We start from the raw sequence: 24,315 nt of genomic DNA, 5'->3' as shown, positions 1-24,315 counted from the left end.
ATATTGGTCCATGTTACTACAGGAATTAGTCTTAAAAACCTAATGTAAAGGAAAAAGAAGATAGATACAAGGTGATACAGTACATAATTCCATATGATAAATGAAATGACCTATACTAAGTTCTTCCATGAAGACAGAAGGTAGAAGAGACCAAGGGCCATGGGGTTGGGTAATTGGCAGATAGTAGGTGAAGTTTACAGGGTTTCTTTCAAGGTTGATGGAGATAGTGTCTAACAATGGTAATGATCACACACTTCTGTGAACAGACTAAACACCTTTGAATCACACATTTTGAATAGGTGAACTGTGTGATTTAAATTAGATAACTATGAAACCATTATAAAACCAATACTAAAGCTATGGAGTGGAGAGGGCTGGAGAAATAGCACAGTGGTAAGGCATTTGCCTAGCATGCAGCCAATTCTGGACAAACGGTGGTTTGAATCCTGGCATCCCATATGGTCCCCCGTGCCTGCCAGGAGTGATTTCTGACCACAGAGCCAGGAGTAACCCCTGAGCACTGCCGGGTGTGACCCAAAAAACAAAAAGCTATGGAGTGGAGAGATGGTATAGCAGAGAGGACATCTGCACAGAGCTGACCTGGGTTCAATTTCCAGCATCCCATATGGTCCCCTGAAAACTGCCAAAAGTGATTTCCAAGTGCAGAGCCAAGAGTAATCCCAAAAAAACCTCTGGGTGTTGCTGAAAAAACAAATAAATAAAAACAATACTAACACCTCGCCTCATCATTACACCATAATCCACACTTCTGCCTCCTCTTTTTCATTTCAAACAATTTTTGAAGTCCTTTATTAGAGAAGCAGAATATAATACTTAAAAAACAAAATTCATCTTTCTTTAGATATAAAAACACCTCATTGAGAATCCACACATATATACATATATACACATATATATTTTGATAAAATTAAACTTGTGCAAAGTAAGATTGGGGTCACATCAAAAATTCTCAGAAAGTCCTTCTGCAAATGCCAAAACCCAACAAAGATTTTCTCCAATTGATAATCCCTAGTCCTGTCTTTTCTCACCAGTAAAGATGTTTGAAGTTATTGCTCTTGAGTCTCCTCTCCCTTCTCCTGCCCCCTACTCTGCTCTGTCTAACGCGTCACTTCCCACTTTTAAATTTTTTCTTTATTTTCCCATTTCCCGAGGCCTCCCCCAAGGAATCCTTTTCTCCTTTCGAAATATTCAGAAGTGAGTCCTTTCTACTTGTACCTAGCTTCTGATCCAATTGTCTTTTCTAGGGAAACCATTCTATTTTTTTTCCTAAAGAAATCTCAGCGCCCCCTAGAAATCTACCTTTTTTTTTGTTTGTTTTCATTTGGATCCACACTCAGCAGTGGCTCAGGGATCACTCCAGGCAGGTTTCTGGGACCCCAATGGGATGCTTGGGATCAAACCAGCATCAGCTACATGCAAGACAAATGCTCACCCACTCTCTACTCAAACCCAGGAAAACATTCTAATTTAAAGATAAATAACAGTGCTCTTCTTCTGCCCTCCCTTGTTTTCCTAATACAATTCTCAGGAAGAATAAGATGGCCCAGAGGGAGCCCAGAGGGAGCCTAGAGGGAACCCATGGGTCTCCTTACTTCAGGGTCAATCATCTCAGGCCATCATGGTACTCCTAACCTCTTCTCTACAGATGAGGAGCTGGACCAACTTCCTTACGAAAGGCTGCTTTGTTTGCACCTGGAAGGAAATGCAGGATAGATGATTTAATACTCTTAAAAATCTAGAATTTTCTGGCCAGGAAAGACTTATGTTAGCAAGCAGAAAGTTTAATTGGATTTCTAACCCACTGGAAGCCAAGTGAAAAATATCTCTGACTGTCACATTTGCCATCTCAGTTTGCAAAAGCAGCAAAAGAAACCACCCCATCTATTGTTTTTTCAAAATGCAGAATGATTTGAGGATAGAATGCTTTCCAACATAGATAACACCTAGGTTCAGTTTCTCCCAAAAACTTAAAATTCCAAATAAGCTAAAGGGGCCAGATATATAGTAAGATGAGTAAGGTGTTTGCCTTGTATGAGGCCAACCCAGGTTCAATCCCCAACACCAAATACAGTCCCTAGAGCCCTGCCAGAAATGATTCCTGAGTATAAAGCTAGGAGTTAGGGCCCAGAGAGATAGCACAGCGGCATTTGCCTTGCAAGCAGCCGATCCAGGACCAAAGGTGATTGGTTCAAATCCCGGTGTCCCATATGGTCCCCTTGCCTGCCAGGAGCTATTTCTGAGCAGACAGCCAGGAGTAACCCCTGAGCACCGCCGGGTGTGACCCAAAAACCAAAAAAAAAAAGCTAGGAGTTAGCCCTGAACATAATCAGGTGTGGCCTAAAAAACTAAACCAAAAGTTGAAATACAAATGATTCATAAACTTAAACCCCTACTAGACTTTCCTATGCTATGCACTCTTTAAAACCGTATAGCATTTTTTGGTGTTTTGTTTGTTTGGCGGGGGGTGCTCACACTGCCCGTGCTCAGGAGTTATTCTTGGCTCTATGCTCAGGAATCACTCCTGAAGGGTTCAGGGAATCATATGGGACACCAAGGATTGAACTCTGGTGGACCAGTGCAAGGCAAACGCCCCCTACTGCTGTTCTATCTCTCTGGCCCCATCTCAAAGATTTTTCACCATCTCTCTTAGTTTCAACAAACCAAAATAAGCTTTCAAGAATCCCCTTTATTTACTTCCCCACATGATGGACTGAAAGGGCAGGCTCCTCCCTGTCCCTGGGAGGACACAACAGAGTCTCAGTAGCCCAAGCCTGCTACAATCTCAAAATGTCTTGGCTTCACGCACAAAGCGGAGGATGATTTCTATCTTATTAAGCTAAAGTATTTGGAGTCTCTGCAAAGAGAGAGAAATTTCTGTAACTAGCTCTAATCTTTAACTCACTCTGAAACAAGGTAGCAGAAGGCCCATTTTTCTTTCCCAGGCCAGAGAGAGAGAAAAATAAAACACACAGTTCCCAGCATAAAAGACTTCTGGGTTCTGAGAAAGGCAGTTCAATTCATTCTCTGAACATGCCTGTCATTCTCTGAGCCACATCTCCAGAGTAGTAAGGGGAGGTAGAGAGGGAGAAGGGTGGAAATTCGCAGGCTCAGTGAATAAATAATCATTGCAAATGAAGCCATCACTCCAGGTGACAAAAGTCATTTGTCTCCTAGATGCCAGGCCTTGGTGCTCCAAAAAGTCACCTCTGAGATTTGATCTTTTGTTCTTGGCTCTTTTTTGGATGGCAAAAATGGCTCCGTTGTTTCTTACTCTCTGGTAGCCAAAGTATTTGTTTCTCTGACTGCCCATCATTTAGCAAACAGGAGATGAATCCAAAGATGTGTTGGATGTTGAAAAATGGTGAAAAGACAAGGCCTGGTGCTCTAGCAGGAAGGACTTGCACAAGATCCTGCCCAAGATTGGGGGCAGAGTGACCATGCCTAGAAAAGAGCCAAGATCTGGGAGATGCATCCAGGAGAACTCACAGTTGAATCCCTCTGTAATGCTGAGGAGGAAGTGGAAGCGAGGAGTTTCCTGAACAAAGACTCCTAACACTATTGGGATAGTATCAGATGAGAAAAATGAAACCATATCTGTGCTCATAAAAACCTCAAAGACGGGCCGGGCGGTGGCGCTGGAGGTAAGGTGCCTGCCTTGCCTACGCTAGCCTTGGACGGACCTCGGTTCGATCCCCCAGCGTCCCATATGGTCCCCCAAGAAGCCAGGAGCAACTTCTGAGCGCATAGCCAGGAGTAACCCCTGAGCGTCACAGGGTGTGGCCCAAAAAAACCAAAAAAAAAAAAAAAAAACTCAAAGACTTAACTTATGTGAACATCAGAGCAAAAGTCAAAAAAAGAAAAAGAAAAAGAATTCTTTCAATTATTTTTAAATGGTTTTCCTTTTAGAACACCCTAACTTTGAGGGTTTTGTTGGGTTTGTTGTTTGGGGTTTTGTTTTGTTTTCAGCCTTGAAAGAAAAGCATAAAGCACTGAGCTCTGAAAAGTCACTCCTGCTAGCTCATGGCCAGCCACAGCAAAACACAAATGTCAACTGATTCCCTGAGTCTCGGACAGCAGAGTCTGGTCCCACAATCAAAACTCTCTTCTCACCACCCTTCATTCAAGTCAAGATTATGTCTGGGCCGGGAAGGTGGCGCTAGAAATAAGGTGTCTGCCTTGCAAGCGCTAGCGTAGGACGGACCGCGGTTCGATCCCCCGGCGTTCCATATGGTCCCCCAAAGCCAGGGGCAATTTCTGAGCGTATAGCCAGGAGTAACCCGTGAGCATCAAACGGGTGTGGCCCAAAAACCAAAAAACAAACAAGCAAACAAACAAACAAAAACTTACTTTGGGCCCAGAGAGATAGCACAGCAGCGTTTGCCTTGCAAGCAGCCGATCCAGGACCAAAGGTGGTTGGTTCGAATCCTGGTGTCCCATATGGTCCCCCGTGCCTGCCAGGAGCTATTTCTGAGCAGACAGCCAGGAGTAACCCCTGAGCAACACCAGGTGTGGCCCAAAAACAAAAACAAAAACAAAAAGATTATGTCCAAGTGATAGTCTAGTCTTGCACTAATGAAAAGCTATTTGGCCTAGGGTTTCTAAAGTGCTCATCTCATAAACAAACATTATGAACAACAGCTACTTGTCAGCTCAACAGTGGGTCCAACCTTCTGCCTAGGGAGGATCAACCAATTCACTTGGTCCAACCAATTCAGACACGATGCAGGACTGAAAAATAATTCTCCAGCACATTTGTCCATCTCCTAAATCTCCAAACTAGCATTTAATACAGCAGGACATGGTGTTGCCTGTTTTTGTCATTGCAATAAACAGGTGAGACCTTGGACCTACCTGGGGGAAAGAAGGCACTTCTAAAAGGAAAGCTCGGGACTGACTGCTCCTCTCAGTGCTATTGGCTCAGCTTCTCCCCTGCTACCTTCTGAAAGCATATTCTCCGAGGACAGCCCCTGAGGACCACCTCCCCCCACTCTCTACCTTCCTCCTGAGTCCCTCAGCAGAACGGGAGAGAATTCATGCAACAACACAAGCACATACACACATATACACATACATATAGGTTTGTACAGTCAGAGGCATTTTCAAGTTGCTGTTTCTTGCCAGCTGACTTTTCTACCTCTCTCCATCACTAATCCATCCATCTACCACCCAACTTTTGACATTTCTACAGGAAGATGAGCCTGAGCCCACACTGACTTCACATAGACAACACATCTTCCTCTGGGCCCTTCCTGCCTTCTTTCTCCAGTTCTCTTGTAGGCTTGGACCTCCTTAGGAACCAATGACAGTTGATCCTAAAGATGCTCCTGCCCTTGAACTCCATCTCTGAAGGCTTGTTCACTGTCTTCACTGCAAACAGAATCCCTGGGCTTCCCATTTGACCCCACCATTTGGCCCGACACTCAGACAATAAGCCCCAGGTTCTCCTGGGACTGAACTTCAACCTGGATATTGCTCTTAGCACTCCTCCACTGGACCAGACTTTCTTTCTGGACCCGCTGCCCTTGTCTTGTACAGGTGACAGTCATCTATCACCTGGTCAGTTTTCCTCAACGACCTCACTATTCTCTCCAAGCTAAGTCCTCAGTACTGCTGTCACCCTTAGAACACAGCCAGTGGCTGATCTAAGAAGCTGCCAGAGATAGGAGGTTGCTCAGAGCTGCAAAACTCAGAGGGCTGGAGTGATAGCACAGTGGATAGGGTATTTGCCTTACAAATAGCCAGCCATCGTTCAATTCCCAGCATCTCATATGGACTCCAAGCCTGCCAGGAATAATTTCTCAGCTCAGAGCCAGGAGAAACCCCTGAGCACCGCTGAGTGTGAGTTATTCAAAATCAAACATAAAAATTCCCTTGGCTATATTGTTTGGTTGGTTTGTTGGTAGTTTGGGTTTTCTTGACAAAAGCTTTGGGGCCACACCTGGCAGTGGTCAGGGGTTGCTCCTGGTGCTGCCAAGGATCAAACCAGGGTTGTCCACAAGACAAGACAGTGCCTTAAACCTGAAAAGCTTCCTGGAAGGCCTTTCCGGGTGCCACTACTGCCTCCAGACCAGAACAAAGATCTAGGCTAGAGTCCCAGTGTCCACTACACAGTTCCCTCCATGAAGCTGTCACAGGACAGGTGTGTGAACAATGACCTGGCAGCCTCCAGGTACAGCTGGCTGCCACCTACACTACCATATGCAGTTTCTGTTGGCAGCCAGGGTGTTGGGCCCACAGAAAGACCAGTACTCAGGAGATGCAGAGAAAGGCAGTCAAGCACCCAAAGAAGATGCTGCACATGTCCCCTTAAACTCTGCTCCCCGAGAGAGGCCTTGGAGATGGTATCTGCTTTGTGGGAAAAGTTGAGAGGTGATGACCACTCGCCAGCCACCAAATCTGCATCACAGCCCCAATCCTAGAGGCTCCTGACTCTGACAGAAAAGGGGGGGGGGCAGACATGAGGATCCCTAAAGGTCTCCTGGTCTCTTGTCAAAAATAAGGCTCCCCATGCCTGAAGACTCAGCACAACCTTCATCTTCTCAGGAACCTCCAAGCAGTTCAGAGCCACCCAATAGCACCCCAATCCCCCAAGACTTTCTCCATCCAGTTTGCTTGGTCAGATGTCACCTGTCCCTGAAACCCAGAAGCTGGCCAGCACCCCCTCTGTGGGGCCTCTAACTTGGACTCTGGGGGCCCAGACAAGCAGCCAACAGGATCCTATCAGCCTCAGAGCTCATGAACTAGGGGGGGTCCAAGTCCCCTGGGAAAGGCTGAGGGTGCATGTACATGTAAGAGTACAACAGAGTCACTGACATGCTGGGGGGAATACCCAGAGAAACTGAGGAAGAGCAGGGAGCGAGGCTGAACCAAAACTTGGAGAACACAGTGCCAGTGGATTATGAGCTTAGCAGGAGGTAGAAATCATATGTGGATTCACCAACGGCTTCAGGTACCAGGCACACACACACACACACACACACACACGCGCGCACACACACACACACACACACACACACACACACATCCTGTCATGTCTCTGCCACAAGTCACCAGGCTCCTGGCAAGGGACACCAGGCATGTCCACACATTTTTGGGCAAATCCCTCTCTCTCTCTCCTGGCCCAGCCCAGCAGACCGCAGGCCAGTAAGCAGCAGGAAGTTGACAACAGGCTGGTCACGGGCTCTATCTCCCTGTCTCCATGGAGACCCAATTGATTTTCTGGAAACAGCCTTCTGCATCCAAATCCCTTCTGGGGCTAGCAGCCAGTGAGCACTGCTGTGATTTTGAGGAAACCAGTGAGAAAGTTTCCTCTCAGGTAAGCTCGGCTGCTCCACATGTCTGATCACCTCCCTGCCCTGCCAGAACCCTAAGAGCTCTACAGCAGTGGGAGGATGGACGAGATCACCCTCTGACATGAAGGAAGAAGGGAGAGACCCAAGGTTAAGGAGCCAGCTCAAGGTCCCACAGTCTAGTCCCCAACTCCAGCCCAACACACCCCATAAAACTGAATTTTCCCAGGAGAAGAAATGTGGTCTCTTCACATGGAACTTCCAAGCTGCAGCTTCATGAAAGAGTGAGCCAAGGTCAACTGACAGGAGGCCACCCCCAAGGCCCATGGCAGGACATCCCACCTCCACATTCAACACTCAGGGCTCTCTAATCTCATCCTGCCTATTTCTTCCTGTCCACAATTATTTAACTATATACTACCTGTTTAAGAAGGTTTAAGTGGACTTAAAATTTCACCTGATTTCATTTCCCAAAGAAATAATCCAAAAAGATCAACCTTTAAAAAATGAAATGGAACCCAATAGGTCATCTAGATAGTGTTAAAGATCATTTCTTGAAGATTGGGAACCCAGAAACTTATCAAGTACAGACTCTCCAGCATAGCAAGCAGAAAAAGTGACTCAACTGGCTAAATGAATTGAAGGCCTGGGGCAGAGAGACCTTATAGCTGGAAGGATGCTGTTGACAAGGGACCAGACTGGTCTCCAGCATCCCATATGGTCCTCTTGAGACCTGCCAGAAGTAATCCCTGAGCACAGAGCCAAGAGGAAGCCCTGGAGTGCATTCTATACACATTCTTGGGAATAAATCAAATTACCGTCAGAACAAATAAAACTCTCTCATCCAACTCAGTGATTCCACTCCTGGGTTTAAGGTGCTCCAGGGTATTGAAAATCACATAAAGGGGATTACACTTAGAACCAGTTACACTAACATAATTTCCATGCATTTGGAAATTTAAAACAAGTCTATCCTATAAGGCGCTTTGGGGCTGGCTCAGGAGACACTACAAATTCAATCCAACCTTCATGAGATACTAGACAAGGACAGTAGAACTCTAATTCAGATACTGACCAACTTTAGGGCAACAAGACTGGACAAGAGTGGGCAGCACTGCTAAAGCCACCAGAAGCCACAGACTTGGAAAGGAAACTTCTGTCTGCCAACACCAAAGGGTCTTCGCTGTGACTTCCAGAGACAGCACTATGCCTTGGGTGCTTCATTTATTGTCAGGCCAAAGGGAAGTACAATAGGTAGGGCACTTGCCTTCAATGCAGCTGACCTGGGTTCAATTCCCCAGCATCCCATCTGGTCCCCTGAACCCACCAGGAGTGATTCCTAAGTGCAGGAATAAGCATTGAATATCACCAGGTGTGGCCCCAAAAACAAACAAATAAATAAGTAAGATATGCATTGCGTTCCTGAAAGCCTCTATTTTGAATCTGCCTCAGAAATCTAAACATCCCTGCATCATTCGTTTTTAGACTTATAGCTTTCTACCCAAGATGAAGTATTAGTCACAGACTTGAGGCTGATGCTCATACTGTGTGCCTTGGTTTTCTTCCAAGTACTGTGCCCCTTGCCCTCAGGGTCCTGGAGCCCACCGAGGGACCATGCTGAGCCAGAGTGATAAGAGTGATGACTTTCCAAGGCCCCTGCTTGAATTCTTCCTTTCTACACCCTAGCTCACCGTGGGGGTCTCAAGGCTCTCAAAATTCAAAACTCACTCCCCTTAGAAACACATTCCAATTCCAAATGCCAATTGATCAAGCACAGCAATGCAAAATCGCTTTGACTCTTTCATTTGGAATTCAAGTTCTGGGATTCTAGGAACAGAATGAAGAAACACAAGGGTCAAGCCTTGTTAACTCCCATAGCTGTCTGCTTTGTATCCAGTCAAAAGATTCAAAGGATGTCAGGCTTGCTTGAAAACATTCCAACACACATGCATGTGTAATATACATAGAGAAACTTTGACAGTTTCCTCATGAGTAGAAGTTGTGCAGAATAAAAGTGCACTGATATAGACCCAAAAGAGCATACATTGTTTTGTTTGCTAACTAATCTGGTTACTGGTCCTCATCACACTACCAGGAGTCATCCCTGGTTTCTGAGCCAGGAGTGGCCCCTGAGGGCCACACTGGGTCTGACTTTCCTTTCCAGTGGCCAAGTGTACACCTCCAACAAAGTTACAAGGTCTACAAACTTGGCTTGCTATTTCTTATTTATCTGGATGCTTCAGTCTTTGGACTTTCAAAGTAACTTACATTAATTAAGCTTCAAAGATCTAATGAATTGTCTTCTAAGTTTATTGAAGCCAGAACAAAAGAAAATTTAACCCCAAGTTTACTCTTGGCATGTCCTAAGCATGACTTCATCAAATATAAAACCTAATTAGAAAAATATTTCCAAAGAGTTATATATCCCCTCCAAAAAAAGTGAAACTATTTTTAAAAGATAAAAACAAAGTAATAAACAAAGGAAGAAATAAAAAGATTCCTTGAGACAAATGATAATGATAATGAAGAGACAACTTGTCAAAATTTGTGGGACACAGCAAAAGCAGTAATTAGGGGGAAACTCATAGCAATACAGGCCTATGTCAAGAAACAGGAAAATGACAAAATCAACAGTTTAAACGATCACCTCAAGGAATTGGAACAACAGCAGCAGAGAAATCCAACCACAACCAGAAGGCAAGAAATAATAAAAACCAGAGCAGAAATAAACAACATAGAAACTAAGAAAACAATACAAAAAATCAATGAGACCAGGAGTTGGTTTTTTGAAAAAATAAACAAGATAGACAAACCACTGGCAAAACTCACCAAAAAAAAAGAGGGAAAACACCCAAATCAGTAGGATCACAAATGAAAGGGGAGAGATTACAACAGAACCCCAAGAAATAAAACATATCTTAAGATCATACTATGAACAACTATACCCAGCTAGGCTAGAGAACCCAATAGAAATCGACAGATTCTTGGAAAAATACCATCTTCCGAGACTGGAAAAGGAAGAACTAGAAAGCCTAAACAGACCAATCACCTCAGAGAAAATTGAAGATGTAATTAAGAAACTCCCTAAGAACAAAAGTCCAGGCCCAGGTGAATTCTACCAAACATTCCGAGAAGACCTACTACCACTTTTCCATAGGCTCTTCCAAACCATAGAAAAAAAAAACAGGAATCCTCCCCAATTCCTTTTATGAGGCTAATATCACACTCATCCCAAAGATGGCAAAGACACCACCAAGAAAGAAAACTACAGACCAATCTCACTAATGAACATAGATGCAAAGATTCTCAACAAAATCTTAGAAAACCAAATCCAGCACTTTATAAAACAGATCATACATCACAACCAAGTGGGTTTTATACCAGGAATGCAAGGTTGGTTCAACATACGCAAATCAATCAACATTATACATCACCAACAACAAGAAATACAAAAACCACATGATCATATCAATTGACGCAGAGAAAGCATTTGACAAAATCCAACACCCTTTCATGTTAAAGACACTCAGCAAAATAGGATTAGAAGGAACCTTCCTCAAGATAGTTACAGCTATCTATGAAAAGCCTACAGCCAACATTATACTTAATGGTGAGAAGCTAGAAGCATTCCCACTAAGGTCAGGAACTAGGCAAGGCTGTCCACTCTCGCCACTCTTATTCAATATAACCTTAGAAGTCCTAGCAATAGCAATCCGACAAGATAAGGGAATCAAAGGAATCCAAATTGGGAAAGAGGAACTCAAACTATCTCTATTTGCAGATGATATGATGATATACATCAAAAACCCTAAAGAGTCCACAGTAAAACTCCTAGAAACAATTAACCAATACAGCAAAGTGGCTGGATACAAAGTCAATACACAAAAGACAGTAGCGTTTCTATACACAAACAATAAAGTCAAGGAGAGAGAGATTAAAAATACAATTTCATTTAAAATAGTATCAAATAATATCAGGTACCTAGGAATCAGCCTTACAAGGGAAGTGAAAGACCTATACAAGGGAAACTTCAAAACACTTCAGAAAGAAATTGAAGAGGATCTAAAGAAATGGAAGAACATCCCATGCTCATGGATAGGTAGAATTAACATAGTCAAAATGACTATCTTACCCAAACTACTATATAGATTTAATGCAATCCCTAGCCAAATTCAGGCATCATTTTTTAAAGAAAAACTAACTTGAAACTATACTATAAAGCCATAGTGATCAAACCAGCATGGTACTGGAACAGAGACAGGACCTCAGACCAGTGGGTCAGAACAGAATTCCCATAAATCCCCAAATATACAGCCAACTAATATTTGATAAAAGAGGCAAGAACTTGAAATGGAACAAAGAAAGTCTATTCAGACCACTGAAGCAGCAACTGTGACGTACAGACTTATACTACAGGCCCTACTCATCGAACACACTCAAGCAAACTAGCATTCCCTTGCTATTATCTCCTCTCTTCTCACTACTTTTTTTTCTTTTCCTTTTCTTCTCTTTTCTTTTTTCTTTTCTCTTCTTCCTTTCTTTCTAATGTATTTTCTCTTTTCTTCTTTCCTACCTCTTCCATATACTTTCCCCTTTCCCCCCTTTGGAAATCCAACTATCCCTTCACCCCTCAATTCCACCCAGACCTCCCACCATATTAAAAATTCTTCACCCTTAGTTCTTAATCCATTAGGCATCAAGACTGACCTCCTACCCCAACGAACCAGTACCCAGCATCCAAGCAAAGGGACACCCAGCCAAACCCACACCTCGCCCCCGCAAGGAAAGGCAACCAACTCCCCTGCAGACTCTTGCTGCACAGCCCTCCCTACCAAATCCCCCTACCATGGACTGTTACTTGAAACTGGACTTAGCTTTAAAAGTATCCCCAATGCAAGAACTCCTACAAGACCTCCCTGCCTCAAATCCTTTGCCAATCTCAAGAAGGTCAGGGGGAGTGATGGAAAGGTGCCTGGGAACCCACACACCACAAGAAAATCCCAAAAGACAATGGGGAAACCTATACTTTCAACATAAGTATAAGACTGGTATTGCACCACCTCTTTACCTGCTTTTCCCCAAAAGTAAGGTAGTCTCATGCATCACATGGTTCCTTTAATTATTTTGTTAATTTAAATGTTTGTTCTATGTATACATATGTGAGCACATATACTTTTATTCCTAATTTTATCTTGTTTGGATGTGTGACCTGTTTCTATTTTCTTCTCTGTCCAGCCCCAAATGCACCGACAATATAAAATAGCACCATTTCTCCCTGCAAAGGCACACTAAAAAAAGGGGAAATCTTACATATAAAAAAGAGCTTTTATCTACTAGAGATAAGAACTCATACTTGTTTACAATACAGGGATATCTCCTACCTTGAAAATATGTCACGCAGACCCAACTTAGACCTCACATGATTAGACACCATCCTCCAGCCTTGAACCCTGGATCCCAGACATAGAATCGACACAGTTCTTCACAACCGCTACAGGAAACAAATTCCATCCGGACATCCTTAATACCACTGGGACACCAACAAGTGCCAGCTCTAATATGATATCCTGACAACAAAGAAAATGAGAACAACTTGACCTAAGAACAGGTTATCCTACCTCACCAGCTAACGATAAGACAAAATCAGAAGACTTGTCACTCTTTGATCGGTCCAAAAGCCAAGATCGCGATTTACAGATGACTGGCTGCTAGAACCATGACTGGACTGAATATATCTTGAGACCAATAAAAAAAGTCCTAGTCTAGGGTTTGAACTATGACCCGCACAATAACCATGATCCCCAGTTCCAAAGGTCCGGCAGAGACAATCGCAACGGAATGGGGCTTCTGGAAACACAATAAAAGACGCTATCCTAGGTTCCATCCTAGGATCAGTGCAAAGACCAAGACCACCAACCACAGAAGATGGATTAAAATGACACTGAGGGAACAAAACTTCTAGAACCACAAAGAAAGACTTCATCATAAGTCCCACTCCTGGACCTGTGCAGATACGGAGATCTATAGATACAGAGGTCTGATTTCATCACCCAGGACGGAGCAGAAGTTTTCCAAACACCACAAAAGCACACTGGCAGAGTAAATGAACCTGAACGGAGTCTATAGTTAATCCCATGACAATATACCCCAAGGGTGGAGAAACCCCATAGCACTAAAGCCAAGTGAATTCCTTTTTGAATGACCCCAATATTTACTGTGCCAGTGCAGGAGGGAAAAAAAGGCAAAAAGCACAAAACATTTTTATCTTTTATATATTATTTTTTTCTTCATTTATTATTATTATTATTTTATTTACTTATCTACTTTTTGTCGATTTCTTTGTTTTGGTGTGGTTATTGAAGTTGTTGTCCCCATTTATATTTATATTGTTTGTTTTTTTTTTCTTCTTTTCTTTCTTTAGGTGCTCTGCCATGTTTTTTAACTCAAGACCATGGCTTTTTTTATGTGTGTGTCTGTGTGTGGTGCCTATCGTTATCACTGGAGTGCTCACTGGATATTTGACTCTTCATTTTGTACTGTTGAGGTGTTTCACTTTCTTTTTCTCCTTCATTTCTCAAACCGACGATGAGAGCCTCTAGAAGGATTCCCCCCATTTTCGGCATATTAGACTTTTACCCCAGTTTATTACTTTTCTCTTCTTCAAATAAAACCACATAACTTGAACTATGTAGTCCTTCCTCCAAGTTAGAGGGGAAATAAGGGAGGCACCAAGACCAAGACTACTAAGTAGTAAGCTAGGTACAGAGGGGACCACAATTTTTCATAGCCCCGGGGATGAGGGAGGAGGATATGAGAGGTAGGACGAACACAGTGGTGTAGGGAGGACAAATCGGTGATGGGAACCCCCCTGATTTTATGTAAATGTGAACCTGTAATATTATTGTCAACAATATGTAAACCACTACAATCAAAATAAAAATTATATTAAAAAAAGATAAAAACAAAGTAAAAAATCATAAACACATCTTGAAGCTATATGCCCAATAGGAGGCATTTTTATTTGATACTATTGTTCACTATTGGGACTCTGTGCTTTGAAATAACCTTCTGAATTCTTAGATGATATGGGTTCTTTGAAGTTGATAGTAGGAGCTATGTTTATGAAGCCAATACACAACAAAAGCCACATTCGCCTCTAGCTTTTCAGGTTGAAAGTGTAAAATAAATCCCTGTTGAATAACAGCCCTAGATGGGGCTGGATGGTGATGAGATGGATAGAAGGGCCTTTCTCCTTCAGCTTGGACCACGCTCCTCCAACTCCCTCCAGTCGGTAGGTCTGAGGGTTTAGGATAGCGTCAGGGAAAAGACTCACAGGCAGTCAAGCTTCAGAAGACATCAGCTTTATTCAGGGCCCTAGCCAACAGGTGTGGCTTCTATCATAACCTTTCATGCTGAATCCATAATCTGCCCTGCATTCAACCTCTTTCAGTCATCTCTCCTCCAGCTGCTTCTTCTTCCATCCTTCTTGCTGATCTATCTCAATCTCTCCTCCCAATCCCCTTCCTGCCCCTGAAGTGATCTTCTTGATACCTCCCAAAGACCCCTCCCAGAAACAGGCAGGTCTTACCCCCAGGCTAGGTTACACAGGAAGATGGGGGTGGGGTGACATCTCTCCCTCTCTGAATATTAATGAAGGGTAATAAGCTTTTGTATTCTTGGCTTCTGCCAGCCAAAGGTGGGAACCTTAATATTCCCTTAGTAATAAAGTTTAAAGTGTAAAATTAAGATATCAGCCTTTTCCATAAATATAACTTTTCTGCAAAATACACCTGTAACTTAAATTTTCTTAATGCTTATTTACCAAACACTATCCTGGAACTTCCTTGTTCCTAGTCTTCTTAATGCTATTTAACCAAGCATTTTTTCCTGGAACTTTCTTGTTCCTATTAACCTTTCTCTAAACAAAATTACAAGAACATTTATACAGAAAATACATTTTGAAAACAGGCTACTACATTAAAATATACAATAAAGCATTATGCAATTGGAAACATTAATTATGGAAAACTATATAGCACATTTAAATCAGCAAGAAAATGACTTAAACAAAGAGATACATCTGAAACGAAGTTAGATTTAGGTGGTTTAAATCAAATTTTTTCAGTTGGGCTTCACTGTTTTTCTCTTATTTTTAATTTTTATATTGCAAAATTTATCACCCCTAAATTGTCCAAACGTGAATATGCTGTGGACATTTATTCCATCACCAAATTGTCCAGAAGCTGGGCTTCTCCCAGGCTTCTCACCATGTGGCTTTAGTTCCATGGAACTCGGGCAGCTCAGGCGGGTCTGGGCTGTTGCCACGAGGGCCAGCTCACCTAGTTGGGAGCTTCTCCACAGTTGCAGCCTCTCAGAGCACTCAGATGCGCATCTCAGCAGCTTCTCTACCCTGCCCAGCTGCAGGACCACAGTAAAAGCAGCCTCGTGCCAGGAGGAGGGAGCAGTCCGGTGCTTCTCGTTGATTGCCGGGCCACCGCTGCCAATGCTTGGGCAGCTCTCCATCTGTAACTTTTTGGTCTGTGGTTGCTTGCCGGCTGCCGCAGCTTCTTGACCACAGCTTCTCTGCCAGATGTGTCTGGGTGTTTAGAGTTCAAAGTGGTCCAAGCTGAGAGTCTGAAATTTCAAAAGTCGAAATGTAAGTCCGGGCTGAAGGTCATACTCAGAAATCAACCCGCCTGCAATAAAGTCTTTTTTTCTCGTCTTTTTTTCCAATCAGGGCTCTCTCCATCTCTGAGGAGGCCGAGGTCTTTATAAAAAGAACTTTTTGCAGCAAAATCTCAGTACTTGGCCTCGGATGGGGTGATCCAAGCTTTCATCTTTATTCCTTCACTGACCATTCTGCCCCAAGAAGGGGACTCCACCTTTTTTAAAAATGGCTTCACATGGCCCTGGGTTTTGTGCTCATTCCAACTGAAAAGAGCCAAAATGAAACACAAGAACAAAAATCACACCATGCTGTCTTGGTCCAGAGTTCAAATCAACATTCTAGCGCCATAATGTTGAATAACAGCCCTAGATGGGGATAGATGATGATGGGATGAATGGAGAGGCCTTTCTCCTCCAACTTGGACCACGCTCCTCCAACTCCCTTCAGTTGGTGGGTCTGAGGGTTTGAGATAGCAGCGGGGAAAAGACTCACAGGCAGTCAGGCTTCAGGAGACATCAGTTTTATTCAGGGCCCTAGCCAGCAGGTGTGGCTTCTATCATAATCCTGTTTATGGAAAAGGCTGATATATTAATTTTCACTTTAAACTTTGTTGCTATGGGAATATTAGGTTCCCACCTTTGACTAAAGATGGAAGTCAGGAATACAAAAGCTTATTACCCTTCATTAATATTCAGAGTGGGGGAGATGTCACCCCACCCCCATCTTCCTGTGTAACCTAGCCTGGGGGTAAGACCTGCCCATTTCTGGTAATCAAGAGGATTACCTCAGGGGTAGGAAAAGGATTTGAAAGATGGATGGGGAAGGATTCAGCAAGGAAGAAGCAGAAGGAGGAGTGATGGCAGGATAGAGTTAGGACAAAGTTGAATGCAAGGCTGATTAAAGATCCAGCATAAGATAAAAAAAATAAATAAATAAAAATTAAAAATAAAAAAAAAACTAAAAAAAAAAAAAAAGATCCAGCATAAAAGGTTTTAAACCTTAGAGGCCACACATCTTGGCCAGGGCCTGAAGAAAGCTCATGTCTCCTGAAACCTGTCTGTGGATCATTTCCTCGCTGCTATCCTGAACCCTCAGACCCACTGGCTGGAGAGAGTTGCAGGCACATGGTCCGCACTGGAGGAGAAAGGCCTCTCCATCTCATCACCATCATCCACCTCCATCCAGCACTCCATAATTAATGCTTTACTACAAATACCCATGTTGTGAAATCACCCCACATGCTGTATTTCTACCTTCAGGCAGACAGGTCTGAAGAAATTAGCTGCAAATGATTAATAAACCAAGCCAGTCAAAAGAGAGTCATGGAGTCAGTGGCTTCTCCCTTGTGATCTCTCCAAGCATGCCAAGCCAGACTCTTTCATTATTAAATCAGTGCAAATTCACCAGGGGGGAGGGAGAGAGAGAGAGAGAGAGAGAGAGAGAGAGAGAGAGAGAGAGAGAGAGAGAGAGAGAGAGAGAGAGAGAGAGAGAGAGAAAATAGTAACTATCCAGGTGGGCTTTTACATATCAAAATGATAGGTTTAAAGGAAAGTGGAAATTGGGGGTGTGATTTTGATCTGGGTTAATGGCTGGATGTCATTTTATAATTTCACCCTTTTTGTTCAAAACAAAAAAAATGAGAAAGGCTACAAAAGTTTTGTTCTACTATTCTCCGCCGAGGGGGAACCCCATTTTTTCAATCTAATCTGAAGGCATGATAAATTCAGTAATGGTGAGGCCAGTTTCTAGACACAGACTTGGATTGTGAATCCAATCCCATCCTATGGCCTGAATGAGCAGAGGTTTTGACCCATCCTGTTGGCTTTTTTGAATCTTATAAGTAGTTCTCAGGGATGCATAATACCCACAGCAAAAATTTCTTGTTTGAAAAGCTGTTGTCTTCTCCTAGTGATATGCCATGCTTACATTTGGATTTACGTTTTGCTGAAGCATCTTTAATCATGTGATCTAGAACTCTGACTCAGAATATCACTGTCAGTTTGAAAGAGGATATACCACACACCATGAGTTCACAGACATCTTTTACTTCTTTTACTTTTTGTTTTTAGGAATCATGATTTGCAATATTGATAAAAAGCAGAATTTCATACATATAATATTCTACCAGAGTGTCAACTTCCCTCCACCACTGTCCACCTCCAGTGCCCATGTGTCCTCCCCCACCCCCAATTCTATATTCCCTCCATGATATTCTTTCTACTAATGAGACCAGTTATTAATCTCTGTTGTCTTTGGGTATTCATTATTTCCTTACTCTGTTTCTTTATACACAACATATGAGGAAGATCATTCTTTGTCTGTTTCTCTCCTTCTAACTAACTTTACTCAGCACAATTCTCTCCAAATCCATTCACATCACAGTTAATTGAATGATTTTGTCTATTTTTGTAGCTGCATAGTATTCCATTGCCTATGTGTACCATAGTATTTTTATCCAGGCATGTGTTGATAGCTCATGAGTTGAGAACCATTGAGGCTCTCAGAAGAGGCCCCCTTATCCTCACTTCTGGTGGGTTCCCTCTCCTTGCCTAAATAAAAGTTGCTTCTTTTTATCACTGAATTTCCAACAGGGTACTTGGCAGGGGAATGTAAGGGAAACCAACCTTCCCTCTCTAATCTCTCTTTCTGGATTTTGTCCCACTTAGAATATTGCTTCCTGAACCTTCCAATAAGCTAAAACCCCAGAGGCACTTAACAATTAAAAGAAGGAACCAGAGGCTTTCGGGTGAAAGACGGACATTGTATATTAAATATAATTGTTCTTTTTCATGGTCTTCATTTTGCTAACATTGCCCAACTGGAAATGAAAATGAAAACTGCCCCAAATGTAATCTGTGCCAGATTCTTACCTTTATGTAACTAGAAGAGAATAAATTACAAAGCGTTTATTCTTTCTTTTTTTTTTTTTCCTCTCCCCTAAAAGAACTTTAAACTTTAATGCTGCTCAGAGATTTCAAGTTCACATTGTATTTCTCTGTGCTGGGAGATAGTGAACAGGAGCAGGCATGCTTGCATCCTTTACAGAGAAATCCAGGCAGGATCAAATGACGTTGTTTGGTTTTTATAGCCCCAGAGGGCTCAGTTCTGTTTAGCATCACCAAGCAAGGAACTGATTATTATAACTCACAAGTTCAGTCTATTCCCAAAATATTATTCCCTTAAGATTGAAATCCTAGCCAAGCAGCTCCCTGATCACATTAGCCAACATCTGGCTGGTTGCCCACTCCGCCCCCTCTTCCTTCACCAATATGTCGCTTTGATGAGACCTGAGCATCTATAGACCCATACTAGGTACATGTCACTTAATACCATGACAACCCATCCCCTGCATCTGCAAATTCACACCCAGTTGTGGAACTCAGCTCTGAAGCATGTGCCCAGTGTTCCTGACAGCTCTTACAAGGTTGGCACTACTGTGAGCCCTATTTCACTCACAGAAGAACTCAAGTTGCCCAGTGTCACACAGCAAGATTCCAACCAAGTCTCTGAGACCCCACACTTGCTATCAACTCAACTGCTGAACTAGCATCCCTGCTACTTCCTTGGCCTTATTGCACTGATATCATCTCTGTTCACTGATCGGAATTCTTTGGTTATACAATTGACCCTTCTTGGTGTCACCAAGACTCTTCTACCTATAACTAATTTCAGGGACCCTGAGTGTCCAAAACTGGCCAAGCTCCAGAATGTTCCACCCTGTCTACCTTGCCAGGACCAATCCTATCATCCTGATTCAGGATACATCCTCAGAGAACTACCCCCCTCAAACCCCACATATTCTAAACAGTTCATCTTTTTGGTACATTTGTACTAGAAATTGGGATTCATCATGATAAAGTGATTTCCAAGGGCCAAGAACCAAGTATTAATGACTTCTGGGTGTAAACCAGGAGCTATCCCTGGAAAGCCTTCACTTCCTCTTTTCTCTTTGGTGCACAGTCGATCTCTGATAAATGGTGTTGGAGAAACGCATCACATGTTCTCTCTACCACAGCTTCTCCCTTGTGTGTCAGTGTCTAATTCAAGGAAAAATAAAATAAAATAAAATTCCTCCTCACAAATATTTGGCTCAACTGTGCTAGCAAAAATTCCCCAAATACCAATGGTTTAACACAGTGAAAGTCTAGTTTCCCTCAGGCCAAGTCTACTGTTGGGCCCAAACAACAACTCCAGGAAACTGGTCCCTGAAAGGTCAGCTCAGCACTGACCTCCAGAACAGCCTGAAATCTCCCGCTGCATTATGGGGTCATGGGGGCAAGTGTTTACAACTACATCATCATCAACCCAGAACTGAGACATTCCTTTTCTTCATGTATGTTGGCCATAGCAAGTCACACTCACATTCAAGAAGACATGAAAAAGGGCTGGAGCAGTAGCATAGTGGGTAGAGCTTTTTCCTTTTAAGAAGTCAACCTGGGTTTGATTCCCAACATCTCATATGACCCCTGAGAAAGCCAGGAGTAATTTCTGAGAGCAAAGCCAGGAGTGACTACTGAGCACTGTTGGGTGTATCCCCCCAAAAGAAATGATAGGGAAATACCATTTTCCTGTTTGTCCAGAGAGATAAAAATCAAAAAAGAAGCAATAGCCAGAGTATTCCTCCACATACACACAGCTACTCAGCAGTGACTGAGGCATGAAAACTGCCATAGATAAACTAACCACTAAAGGGCTGGACACCAATAAAACTTTATTTAGAAGACTGGGTAGCAAGCGAGACTTTACCCCCAGCATTGTACTTGGCCAGTCCCTGTAGGATGGTAATCCACAGCCACCTTCATAGAAGGTTCCAGTCCTGGCTGGTTGAAGATTTTGGACAAGGCCATTCTTTTCTCACCTAATCTAAAATTTTTCACTTATAAAGAAGAGTTTGGGGAGTTTTCTGGAATTCTAAGAATCTTGCATCCATATCGACAAATGATCTAGTCAGAGAAATTCCCCCCTTTTTTTTGCTTTGTGTAGTTGAAGCAATTCTTCTCAACCTGTATACAAAAGAGTATGTGTCCTTAGTATTATGGCTCACCCACAAAGAGACAAATTCTGTGGCTTTACATAAACAGAACATGCCACACAGAAGACACTGATCAATAACAGCATCTTAACTGTATCCAAGTCACTGGGTCTTTTCCATCCCTCCACGCAGGAAGTCACCCCAATTTGAGGAGTGAAAACTAACCTGACACTTCCCATGACAAATGGGCGGTCCAGCCATATTGATTACCAGACCAGCAACTGAAATACTAGGGATGGCAGTGACAGTGACAGGGAAGGTTGCAAAGAAACATTTGTGTGCCGATTTGGAAGAATAAGTGAAAGAAAGGGACTGTGCAGGCCAGGAACCAGTGTCCTCAGGGAAGAGAACATTTGAAGGAAAGTTATTCTGTTTATCATCAGTACCTCCACTCAATAGCATCCTAATATATTGTGTGTGACAACTCAAAAGCATGTCATTTAGGGCTCCTCCATATCACAGGAGCTATTGGCTCTTTTCCCTCCTAATATTAATCTTTCTTGTCAGGTTACTGTCAGAATTACAAAGCAGAATAGTTATGCTACTGACTCCCACCTATATTCTGCAACTATGCACAAAGTTGTAGTAGCTGGTCTTCAGCCATCTGACATTCTGAACCTTTCAATGTGGTTCACGGTTGAAAGACAGAATGTGGCAACTGTGTGCTGAGGGGACATTTGGTCATTTTAAGAACTACTTGAAAATATCTGCAAATACTTTACAATGCACAGAACACAGCAAATATTTATCAGGTCTAATTAATGAGCATTTAGAGACTGATTAATCTGCTTCTCAGAGATTTTATTTTTAATAAAAAGCAGCATTGCTAAGAAAAATGAAGTCATGAGATTTGCTCATACATGAATAGACATGGAGAGAATCATGCTGAGTGAAGTGAGCCAGAGAGAGAGGGACAGACAGAATGATTGAACTCATCTGTGAGGTATTAAAAAGAGGGCATAGTGGGCCTGGAGAGATAGCACAGCGGCGTTTGCCTTGCAAGCAGCCGATCCAGGACCAAAGGTGGTTGGTTCAAATCCCGGTGTCCCATATGGTTCCCCCGTGCCTGCCAGGAGCTATTTCTGAGCAGACAGCCAGGAGTAACCCCTGAGCACCGCCGGGTGTGGCCCAAAAACCAAAAAAGGGGGGGGGCATAGCATAAGAATAATATCCAAAGACAATGAAAATGATTGAGAGGAGAGTGCACTTAGAGCAGAGTAGGGACCCCTATGACTATAATAGATGAAAAGATCATTCTGGACAAGAGCTGGGTGCTAAAAGGAGATAAACTAATATGCATGATGCCCCTTGAATAACCACAAACCACAGTGTATAAAATGAAGAAAAGGATCAGAAAAGAGAGAGAGAGTGAGAAAGAGAGAGAGAGAGAGAGAGAGAGAGAGGGGTCTGCCACAGGGGCATGCTGAGGTGGGGCAGGAAAAGGGAGGGAAACTGGGAAAATTGGTGGCAAAAAATAAACACTGGTTAAGGAATGGGTGCTGGAGTATTGTATGACTATCAACTATCTCAACTATCAACTTTGGGGAGGGGGGCTGTCCTCAGGGGTTATTCCTGGCTCTATGCTCAGGAATCATCCCTGGCAACTCAGGGGACCATATGCTGGAGACGCTGGGGATGCTAGGGATCAAACCCAAGCCAGCCGCATGGAAGGCAAACGCCCTACTCGCTGTGCCATGGCACCAGCCTCTCAACAACTTTTTATCCCTGTATCTCACATTGATTTAATTTCCGTTTGTTTGTTTTGGGGTCACACCCCATGACACTCAGGGATTACTCCTGGCTATGTGCTCAGAAATCGCTCCTGGCTTGAAGGACCATATAGGACACCAGGGGATCGAATCATGGTCTATACTAGGTTAGCATGTGCAAGGCAGATGCCCTCCTGCTTGCGACCCTGATTTAATTTTTTGAGCCCTGGTTTAATTTTTTAAAAATAACAACATCTGGGGGCTGGAGAGATAGCACAGTGGAAGGGTGTTTGCCTTGCACACAGCGAACCTAGGGTGAACGATGTTGGTTCGAATCCCAGCATCCCCAAGCCTGCCAGGAGCGATTTCTGAGCACAGAGCCAGGAGTAACCCCTGATCGCCACCACCTGTGACCCAAAAACCTAAAAAAAAGTATTGCAACATCTGATAGTGGCAGCGACAAAAACTCTGAGTCATGATCCCACATCACACCAGTACATGCAACAGGACTTGTATGCTGTAGAGTAGACTGTGGTGCTGTGACTGGGTAGTGGAGCCACTGGCGACCAAGTTGGTCCAGAGCTTCTGTGGGACTTAGAAGCCCAGTGCCATTCCCCAAAGTAGGTCACCAGCAACACCTAAGTATAAAATCCTCTGAAGAAGAAAAGACACAAATGCCCAAAGGCACATGCACAACTCTACTCTCAGCAGCCTTGTTCACAAGAGCCAAGACAATGAGACCAGGATGCCCATCCACAGACCAGCAGACAGGGAGGCTGTGGTATGTCTACACCATGGAATTCAACTTCCCTATTGAACAAGACTTTCTCAAACACACAGATACAATAAACACATATCTCTTCTCTGCTTTCTTCCATTATGGAGAAAACCAGGTAGATTAGTTGCTTCTTCCTTCCCTTTTCCCTACTCTCCTCTGTCTCTCCCTTCCCCTCTCCCTTTGTAGTATTAAGCTGGACTGCCAGAAATTACAGACTATTGATCCAGAGAGACAGTACCGAAGGAAGGGCATTTGCCTTGCACACACCCAGCCTGGGTTCAATCCAATCTCCAGCACCCCCATATAGACCTCTAAGCCCCGTCAGGAGTGATCCCTAAGCTCTAAGCCAGGAGTAAGCTCTAAGCACTGCCAGATGCATTCAGAAATTATCTCTAGTAGCTCTCCCCCAAAAAGAGAGAACTTACATCATATTATAAACCAGTGATAAAAAAATCAAATCTTAATGTTTTTTTAAAAAAAAAGCAAAATTAATAAACTAATCACAAATTTGAATACCTATGCCAGGAATAATAAATACTAAAATATCCACCATATCAAAATACTAAATAACCCATTTAGATTAGGACATCACTTTACTATAGCAAATGCCTTTATCCTAATGTTCTACAGGTGTATGTATACTTAGGGTTCTTTTCCTTTGGAGTACATGAATGTGAGTGTGCCAGAGATCAAACCCAGGGCCTCATATATACAAAGTGAAGTGTGCACTTAGCCACTGGGCTACATAGCTGAGTATAAAAATTTTTTTTTAAAATATATAAATATGATTTAAATATTTTAAGTATTAAAAATATTTT

The sequence above is a fragment of the Suncus etruscus genome, chromosome 17, assembly GCF_024139225.1.
Source record: "Suncus etruscus isolate mSunEtr1 chromosome 17, mSunEtr1.pri.cur, whole genome shotgun sequence".
Lineage (NCBI taxonomy): Eukaryota > Metazoa > Chordata > Mammalia > Eulipotyphla > Soricidae > Suncus > Suncus etruscus.
Note: the sequence above shows the minus strand (reverse complement) of the source record.